The 10,477-nt window shown below is 43.1% G+C and overlaps 1 long non-coding RNA gene across 1 annotated transcript; it reads left to right on the forward strand.

Moving 5' to 3' along the window:
* Window positions 1-771: 771 nt before the first annotated feature.
* On the forward strand, window positions 772-8,301 carry LOC132390319 (uncharacterized). The gene is made up of 3 exons (XR_009510863.1): window positions 772-1,167; window positions 3,103-3,265; window positions 6,473-8,301. It is a non-coding gene; the product is annotated as an uncharacterized LOC132390319 (long non-coding RNA).
* Window positions 8,302-10,477: the final 2,176 nt, after the last annotated feature.

The following is a 10,477-nucleotide window of genomic DNA, read 5'->3' on the forward strand; positions in this document are numbered from 1 at the left end:
ATGAAAAGCCTCATCCTGAGAGCAGATGCGGCGGAGACAGAGGAATTGTGAGAAGGGATAGCATTTTTGCAAGAGACAGGGTGGGAAGAGGAATAGTCCAGATAGCTGTGAGAGTCTGTAGGCTTATAGTAGATATCAGTAGATAGGCCGTCTCCAGAGATGGAGACAGAAAGATCATGAAAGGGACGGGAGGTGTCGGAAATGGACCAGGTAAATTTGAGGGCTGGGTGAAAGTTGGAGGCAATGTTAATGAAGTCAACGAGCTCAGCATGCGTGCATTTTGTCAACAGGGGGTTCTCCCTCACACAACATTTATTAGCTAAGTTTGTCTTACATTTCAGAAATTCTGCTGACAATTTTTCAATCCATTTCATGTCATTCACATATTCTGTGCGCTCCTGTATATCAGCTCCCCGCTTTCATTATGAATGGAAGGGAGAGGCAGGCAGAACAGAAGAAAACTGCAAAAGCAGTGTGTCAAAATGCGTCACACGCCTACGTTGGCAATCTTTTTAGTATTGACTGATCTTTGTCGGCATGCATAGTCTTTTGATCCCAGTTCCGAAAACCTCGCTATATCTCTAACGTCAGGTTTTGTTTTCAATGTGTACGGGCTGTTTCTAACGATCTGCCTCTCAGAGAACGCGGTGTCAATGCAATTCAATTAAAAGCAGGTTTTAGTCAAAATGTCCCTTGTTCACGAGTGGCAGACAATTGAAAACATTCAACATATTTTCTGCTCAATTCAAAGCTACGTTTTGAAAACTATCGCCCTGACTCTTCAAAGCCCAATAAAATACGAATATAAAGGGATTATCCTTGAACAGGAAGAACTTATAGACTGCGGTATCAATTAAATTGAGAGAAGTGCAGTGAATACTGAACTGGAGGCTGACCAACCTTTAATTGCTGCTTTTCAGGTCGGGGTGGAAGAAGCTGTTGGAATAACTGCGTTCCAGATTGAGATGGTCGGGATGCGTGAGTCAGAACTGCTGAGCCTGTGGAGAGAGTTGCAGGGGCCAGAGAAGAAACTGATATCTCGATTGCAGGAGGCTGAAGAGGCTGCAGGAGCAGTGCAGGCCACGTGTTTCCGTTTGGAGAAGATCAAACAGCAGCTACCGATCGCAGAAATGAGGAAGAATAAGGATTCTATGTGCTGGATGTGTGGTACATGCTGCCTTTTGCTGACTTTCCTTCGATTCAGTAAGAGACCTTTGGTCCCTCTCCCACTGAGTCAGGTGTAGCGGGGAGGGTTAGCAGTGTGCAGTGGGGGGCATGAGTGAGAGGTTGAGAGAGGAGTTGGTAGCGGGCCCGAGATATCCCCAGTTGTGACCGAGCCTGAAGGGTTTAGATAAGTGGACACGGAGGTCTTAGAGGGTTAGGAAACTCCCAGAGAAGTTGGCCTATGTAGCGCCTGAGGAACAGCGCGTGAGGTTTACTGTTTGGGAAGCAATGTCACTGTTTGTGCCTGGGCTAGGGTTTGTGTTGGCAGGAAGAGTGGGCGAGTTATTTAATAGTTATGAGTACATGACTTTTATTTGCTGGGGGGAGAGTGTAAAGCTTTTTTTTTCTTTTTCTTTGTTACTGCGTATGTTAATCAAAATGGTTTCTTTGTTTTGTTAAAAGTAGGAATGCTTCTTTATTGCGAGAGATTGCTGGAAGCTTGTTTGGGTTAAAATTTACTGATAACGAGAATTGTATTCCTTTGTAAACTAATTGGGATTAATGCTGCTCTTTCTTCTGAGTCTGTAAGCTATTGTTGACGGGCTTTTAGGTAGTCGGCGCGAGGGGGCGAGATAGAGAGGACGCGATGCTGTAAACGGGGCGAGGAACGGACCCCAAGCAGGGGTCCAAGGCCAGGGGGTACCCCGAGGAGAGGAGATGAAGCTAGATGTGCTTGGTTGACCACTTCGGATGGTCCTGAGCTGCGAGTCGAGGAGTTCGGAGGGGAGCGAATGGTGGCAAGACGACTTCAGTAATTGAGCTCCAAAGGTTGTGCACAAAGTGGTTTGGATTTTGTTAATTTTGGCGCCTTTTCGTTATTTTCTTTTCCTTCATATATACTGCATGGTTATTAATCAGTTATAGTAATCTTTATAAATTGTAATCATTTAATCGCATATGGTGTCCTGTTTGTTCTTTCGTGAAGCGGGGACATCAAACAGCATTCACACAAGCTGATTACCCAGTTTGGTGGGGCCGAAGGCTGCTACCCCTAGACGAGAACGAGCAGAGCGAGCCTAAGTCGACCCAGGGGGTTACAATTACATTTCCTGGCCTATATTTCCTGAAATGTAACTGATTTAACCTGGAAATGAAAATTAGTCGTCTGTGATAGTAGAACAGTAAATAAAGCACAACTATTCCCTGGTCATTATCCAGTTATCAATTTGTCTGTTATTCCTGGAAATGTGTTCAGTACAGTTGTTGCTAATGAAGTTCACAAGAATAATCTCCGGAATGATCAGCTTTATGTTTGAGGAGCATTTGGTGTTTCTGGACCTGTGCTCAATGGAATTCAGAGGGATGGTGGGGTGGTGGAGGGATGTATGCTTAAGTAAACCTACCGAATGCTGAAAAGCCTGGATACAGTGGACATGGAGAGGATGTTTCCATTAGACAGTGAGTCTATCATCTGACAGAACAGTCTCAGGATAAAGATGTTTCCCTATAAAACTGGTATGAGAAAGATTTTTTGGCCAAACTTTGTCTGATCTGTGGATTTGTTTTGCCGCAGAGGTTGGTTGAGGATGCCATTTGGGTATATTTATGACAGAAATTAATATATTCATGATTGGCGAGTAGCTCAGGATTACAGGAGGAAGGCAGGAATATGGTGTTGGAATGTAAATCAGCCATGGTTAAATGGTGGGGCAGACCAGATGGATCAAATCACCTAATTCTGTTCCTGACTGAATGATGGCTCCTCCTTATCCCATATCGTTTTCTGATGTGTGAGGGACAATAAAAGATTGTTTACTGCGATCATTATATCGACTTCAACTTTTAATTTTCAGTGAGTTTCGTTCTTAGTAACATTAAGCAGAAATGTTTGGTTCTCGTTTTTATTGTTAATGTGCTTTATTGTCTCTCTGGTTAAAGTTAGACCTGTGGTGAGAGGTTAATTGGAAGAAAAAAACCTAACTGGAAGCCAACCACGCCTGAAGACGAGGGAACAGCAACAAGTGAACCAGCCCGAGGACTGAAAGCATAAACTGGAGAGAACAACTCTGAATCAACTGACTCGGAGTTCTCATTGATTCAGGTAGGAGAAAGTTTGGTGAGTCTCATTTACTCAAACACTGGTCCTTTAGACATTACACACTTGTACAAGGGAAGGTAGGATTTAGTTGGAGTGGGACTGAATGTGCGGAGAAGAACCAGCTATGCCTCTGTCAGACCCAGTTGCAATCACTCCAGGTCTGGTAATGAGATTCCAGCAGTACAGCCCTTTAAAACCACTCCTATTCTGCGGAAGTCGAATCAGGATAAAGTCTCTCAGAGACCGTACGGTACAAACTCTTTATTCCAAGTACCCGGGGATACTTTATTCCAAGTACAGTCGATGACTGTTCCCGCCCAATCCACTAACTGACTAACAATTCAATAATTCCCCTTACACCACAGATATATCCGTTGAGATACTCCCCACACAAGACAGGCTGGAGCCAAAGATATTTACTACATGACAGCCCCTGAAGACAAATTACAAAATAGTCATAATGGCTTACACACACAGAACAGACTGACACTATCCTATCTCTGTGCATAAACACACAAGGAGATAATCATCCTGAAACCCTAGCCAGCCACCCTCAAGAAGAAATATGGCGCAGCATGGCTTAGTTTATCTGTTGATCATCAGCAGTTTCTTTCAGAAAAACAGGCTGTTATAGTTTAACGAAGTGTTAACCTTTTACATACTTTATCATTCCCTCCTTTAGATCATTACATGATCAACAAAGCAGTAATGTTTTACAGAGAAAGCAACCAAGTGCAGCATTGACTTCTCAGTGGGCAAAAACAGTGTACAACAGTAATTATAACAATGATATGTACAACTATTAGGCCATAATGCAATATCATGCCCCACATATTACCAAACAGGCCTTCGAAGTTCACCATTTCGGCCCTTCGGTGAAACCGTGAAAATCCTGCCCTACTTTCTTGATGCTGTCAATCTCCTCGGCATTGTGCATGGGGAGGGATGTAACGTTAGTAGACTCATCAGGGATACAGGTGCAGCATTCTGTGTCAATAATAGCACAGGTTCCCTCTTTCTCAGCTGGGATAGACTCTACAGCCGTACGATTCTGTACAACTGTTTGCCGGATTGCAATCATTTCAGTGGATATTTCTGTTACTTGGGCCTATGATTCTGTCAGGGCCCCTGCAATATTGTGGCCAGCTCCTCAAGTGCTTGTAGCCAAATTGATTCTCTCTCATGAATTCCTGGCTACTCCATAGGAGAGAAAAGCGATCATCCAAAATCGCTCAGTCTCAGTTATTCCTCTCGGCTTCTGGGCAACTGCGGTTCTGGCCAGGATGCATTTTTCCCAGTACAGGAAGCTCAGTTTGGTGGGGGCCTGAGATACCATACCTCAAAACACCGACAGCCACAGTCATCTCTGACTGGACCACAGTTTCTCACTCTCTTCCCCAGCTGTTATTTAAGGAAGCCCAGGCTGAGAGTTCCTCACTCTGGTTGAGCAGGATTACTGACATTGGAATCATAGTTTTACCATGCTGTGGAATTTCGACACAAACCCAGCAGGCACCTGGTTCTACCTGTTTGGCATAGGTGTGACAGAGAGACAGAAAGGTGTTAACATGGGGCCCCCCAGAAAGACATAAACACGAAGACATCTGTTACATTTTCGTAACGGTTTAAATGAACCAGCAACAATAGACCACACCTGGAGTGTGGTTTTGATGTTAAAACCACTGTCTTTATTCGTATCTACTTATAATATAAAAAAATAAGCAAAATAATCAAAAGCTAGAAGTGTTATGAGTACACATATGTGTAAATATAATTCCCAAACCACTGAGCTCAGGGAATACCAAGCTTAAAGTCTTGAGATGGTAAAGTATGAAAGTTCAGTTCATCCACGGAATCAATGACGAGGGAGAGATATTTTTAATCCAAGGTGAATGTCAAGAGAAGGCAATTACGTTGAATTCCACAAATTCCACAGTGGCAAAACAGGATAACAGTCGCTGTAGGTCTTTCCGTCGTTGTTCTAAATCCACATACGAATTATCTCCAAAAGAAGCTTATCACAGGAGTACTGTCTTCAGAAGGAACTACCACCCAAGCAAGGGTTAACACACAGGTAGATTCCGCAAGGTACTCCCAATCCAGATCCAACACACAAAGTATTACCGACAGTGATTACCACAGAATATCCCTTCTCACAAGTGTTTACCACATAACACACTCGAATCCAGCTAAGGGTTAACAAAAGTGGTAGCCACGGGATACTCCAACAAAATCCCCAGATGGATTATACGAATTAACACCAACAGTGATTTGTCACAGGGGTACCTCTTCAAGTGAATTACCACACCAAGGCAAGGGTTAGCACAAGTGGTCCTCACAGGATACTCCCAAACCAACAGATCCACTCCATTGGATCAAACCAAATGACAATCACGCATTCGGTATACGCTGGATCAATAATCAACCCACCTTGTGGGCACAGGAGAGTGCAATCAATGACCCTTGGCCACTAGGCCATTTGTTTCAAAGCTTCCATCTTCTTTCTTTCTCTCTGGCTGACTGTGACTGTCCTTGCTTAAATAAAACAAACTGTGAGCTATGTAAACACAAGCTGCGAGCAAGTGTAAACACGCTGCACAGTCAAATAGTTCCGCCCCTCTCTCTCTCTCTCTCTCTCTCTCTCTCTCAGTAAGAATCAAACAGGAGCCGGGAAAGCCAGGCATGTATACAAAGGAATTTAGAAGGAGAATTTAGAATTTAGTATTTTCTCCCCTTCTTGCCATTTTAGTTATCTTCTGTTGCACTTTAAAAGTATCCCAATCCTCTCACCTCTCCTATCTTTGCTATGTTATACATCTTCTCTTTCATTTTTATACTGTCCTTGACATTTCTTGTCATCCACGGTCGGCCCCTACTCCCCTTAGCTGGCTTTTACCACTGAGATGGGTGGGACTAAAACCAGAGGCCATGGGTTAAGGGTGAAAGGTGAAATGTTAAGGGAAACATGAGGGGAAACTTCTTCACACCGACAGTCATCCGGGTGTGGGATGAGCAGCCAGCACAAGTGGTGCATGCGAGCATGTTTTCAACATTTAAGCGGTTCGTGTAGGTACCTGGATGGTAGGGGTGTGGGAAAGGGCAGTTTAATTAGTTCAGCACAAACCAGATGGCCCAAATGGCCTGTCTCTGTATTGTAATTTTCCACAAGTACCTGAAGTAACACTAATATTCACTGTGTCCTTTTAACAGCTGTGCAGTCCAACCATTCACCTCAGAAGGATTTTTTTATATGGCGTTAAAATTGTGGAACGTTAAGTTAATAATACGTAAAAGAAAATCCCAGATGCACGTCAAGAAAGACTATTTGTGTGAGACTGTTTCAGTTACTGTGGGGCCAGTCACCCATGCAGCTCAGCAGGAACAGGGAATCATACCAATGGAGAGAGTCAAACTGAGCCAAGGCACAGATTGGAGACGGCAGAAATGCCCCAGTCTTATTTAAGACAGGAAGATCATCAGGGAATTAATGGTCATTCCAGACACCAGCACTCTGCCCAGTCAGGAGATGATTTCTCTGTCCAACTCGGGTTCAACCTCATTGTAACAGTGAGGAACAGCCAGATCAAAAATTGGCGACTCAAGTAATCTCATCTGAAATGTTGTCCTACAGCCATTGATGGACGTTGTAAATCATTTTACAGGTTAAAAACGAGAAGGAATTTGTCTCCAGGAATCTCAAACACAGCCCGCCAGTTTTGCTGTCTCTGTCCAGATATTTAAGAAGTGGAGCGAGGGATTCAATCGACCATCCTTCCTGCTCAGACTGTGGGGAGGGATTTATTCGGTCATCCTTCCTGCTCAGAATGAGGGAAGAGATTCACTCGGTGATCCGACCTACAGAGACACCATCGAGTTCACACTGGGGAGAAGCCGTTCACCTGCTCAGTCTGTCGGAAGAGATACACTGATTCATCCAGTCTACAGAGACATCAGCGAGTTCACACTGGGGAGAAGCCATTCACTTGTTCAGAATGTGGGAAGCGATTCACTCAATCTTTCACCCTACGGATACATCAGCGTGTTCACAACGGGGAGAAGCCATTCACTTGCTCAGTCTGTGGGAAGGGATTCACTCAGTCATCCCACTTACAGAGTCACTTGCGAGTTCACACTGGGGAGAAGCCATTCACTTGCTCAGTCTGTGGGAAGAGATTCACTCAGTCATCCCACTCACAGAGTCACTTGCGAGTTCACACTGGGGAGAAGCCGTTCACCTGCTCAGAATGTGGGAAGGGATTCACTCAGTCATCCCACCTCTTGGCACACCAGTCAGTTCACAGTAGGGAGAGGCCATTGTTATGATTCCTTCGGTTTTGTTTGCTGTAGACTGTCATTTTAAGAGAGAGAGAGAGATTAAGAAGGAGAATCAGTCTGACTTGCAGCTTGTTTACATCGCGTGCAGCTTGTTTAGTTTTAACCGAGGACACAGACACTCAGAGTCAGACAGAGACGAAGGAGAAAAAATGGAAGGATCAAAACTAGGGAACTACTGACCAAGGGTCACTGATTGCAACTTTCCTATGCCCACAAGGATGGGTTAATTATCGATTCATCGTACATCGAATGTGAGGTTGTTACCTCTTTTGATCCGTAGGAGTAGATCTGATTTGGGGTATCATGTGAAGACCACTGATGTGTTAACCCTTGCTTGGGTGTGGTGTGGTTATTCACTTGAAGACGATACCCCTTGTGACAAGACACTTTCGGTGATAATTCGTATGTGGTTTTGGAACGACGACGGATAAAACCTACAGCAAATGTTGTCTTGTTTTACCAGCATGGAACCTGTGGAATTCGACATAATTGCCTTCCCTTGACATTTATCCTGGATTTCAAATATCTCTCTCATCACCTATTCCGTGGATGAACTGAACTTTCATACTTTACCATCGCAAGACTCCAATGCTTGTTTCCCCCGAGCTCAATAGATTGGGAGTTTTATTTACACACATATATACACATAACACTGTTAGCTTTTGCTTGTCTTGTTTAAATTACTATTTTACGAGTAGATTCTAATAAAGATAGTTTTAACATCAAAATAGACTCCAGGTGTAGCCTATTGCTGCTGGTTCGTTTCTAAAGCATTACGATTCATAACAAAATTTGGGCCTGCGTCCGGGATATGAACAGATTTGGGGGTGTAGTCATTAATTATCGATTTCATCGGGGAAATTCCTTTTGATTTATTTGTGTGTGGAAAATCAGTAGCAATGGATGTTGATAGATGTCTGGAAGCGCTAGCCTCTGAGGCATGGGAGGACGCCAAAAGGATTGAGTTGTTGAGTACTGCTAAAAGGTTAAAACTTGCTAAGGTGAAATCAACAATGAGGAGGGCACAGAAGCAGAGGATAATAGCTGAAGATTATGTATCTGAGGGTTTGTTTAAAGTGGAGGAGTTGGAGGCGTTTCCTGGAAGTAAACCTCGTGAGCTTGTGCTCCAGTACAAGTGAGAAAAATTAAATGCGGAGGCTGCGGAAAGGCAGAGGCAGTTTGAGGCTAGAGAGGCAGAAAAACAGGGAGGAAGCAGAAAGGCAGAGGCTGTTCCAGCTGGAAAATATAGAGAGATTGCAGCAAAGGGGTCTTGCGTTAGGCTCTAGTGATAAGTTTAAGGCCAGTGGGGAAGTTAAATTGGTATCTGCATTTGACAAAGCAGAGGTTGATAAATACTTTCAGCATTTTGAGAAGGTTGTTCAAAGTTTAAAGTGGCCAAAAGAGGGTTGGCCTATTCTCTTACATAGTGTAATTAAGGGGAAGGCTCAGCAAGCCTATTGTGCTTTGACAGTTGAAGAAACAGCTGATTATGACATCGTGAAACAGGCTGTGCTCAAAGCTTATGTAACGTTCTCCTTCGGGTGTAACGAAACGCCGAATTTAACGTCCGGATAAACCACAGTTAATAAGAACCAGATCGCAGTAAGATTAACCATTTACTGTTCACTCTTCACATTAACATATGGTGAAAACTGTTGATAAAACAATACAAGATTGATACAGTATTTGTTCCTTCCTTAATATCACATTTCAAGTGTAAATACTTGCAAAGGTGACTATAACTACATTACACTAAGGTGCAGTATACAGGGAGAGTTTACCTGCTCCATTGACTACTTTAAATACACTTCCATGCAAACTATCCGCGACTCTTTAACTAACGAAAGCATAAACATTATCTACCGACGTTACCTCTAACAGGATCGGCATTAACATCTTAGTTCAATATATCGATTATCTATTAACTTACAGCGTTGCTCTCACTGTGATTTCTCATGCCTGCAAAACTGCTTGTGCTCAGGTGAGCCTCGTGGAAAGCCCCCACCCTCGCGCTAATTTCAAACCGGTGTTTTCCCACAAGACGCGGCGAAACCGGATGTGACGTCATCGCATGCCGATATATTTTACATGCAATGAATATACTTTAAACACTTCTAATTCTAACTAGAAAATACTATTGAATGAATTACTAAGCGAAAATATTATAAACTAAATAACTGTCGTAAAGACAGCACAGCTTACAAGTTGGTCTCAGAATCATACAGGCAAATGTTTAGAAATTTAAGGAAGTCTGTGAATCAGACTTGTACGGAATGTGCTTATGGGAAGTATTTGTGTTATCATCGTTCATATTTTTATATGCGGTCAACGCTGGTGCACATATAAAAATATGAATGGTGATTTTGACAGCTTGAAAGAGTTGGTTTTAATTGAAGAATTTAGAGGGTGCGTGCCTGATGACATAAAGAGATATTTAGATGAATGGGATGCTGCCACTTTGCAGGAGTCTGCTAGATTAGCAGATCAGTTTGCTTTAACTCATAAGGTTAAGTTTAACTTGAATAAGAGTTTCCAAAAGAGTAGCAGGGATCTCCAGGGTAAACCCGAAATTAAAGCTGGGACTAGTAACAAGAGTAATGATGAAGGGATGCAGTTGAAGGAGAAATATTCCTGTCTTACTTGTTACTATTGTAAGAAAGCTGGTCATATGATGGCGAATTGTTGCCTCCTGGGGAAGAAAAAGGAAAAGGAGGCAGTCCCGAATGCCTGTGTTCAGTATGTTGAAGCACCAGTGAACCCACAGAGTTCTGAACATTCTATTGAGTCTTAGTTAAGGATTTGAGAGGTCTGAGCCAGTTAAGAAGAGATTTGATTATTTTATGTCAGATGGAATTGTATTATTAAAGGAAGGGTCAACCC

Source organism: Hypanus sabinus, unplaced genomic scaffold (genome assembly GCF_030144855.1).
Source record: "Hypanus sabinus isolate sHypSab1 unplaced genomic scaffold, sHypSab1.hap1 scaffold_860, whole genome shotgun sequence".
Taxonomy (NCBI): Eukaryota; Metazoa; Chordata; class Chondrichthyes; order Myliobatiformes; family Dasyatidae; genus Hypanus; species Hypanus sabinus.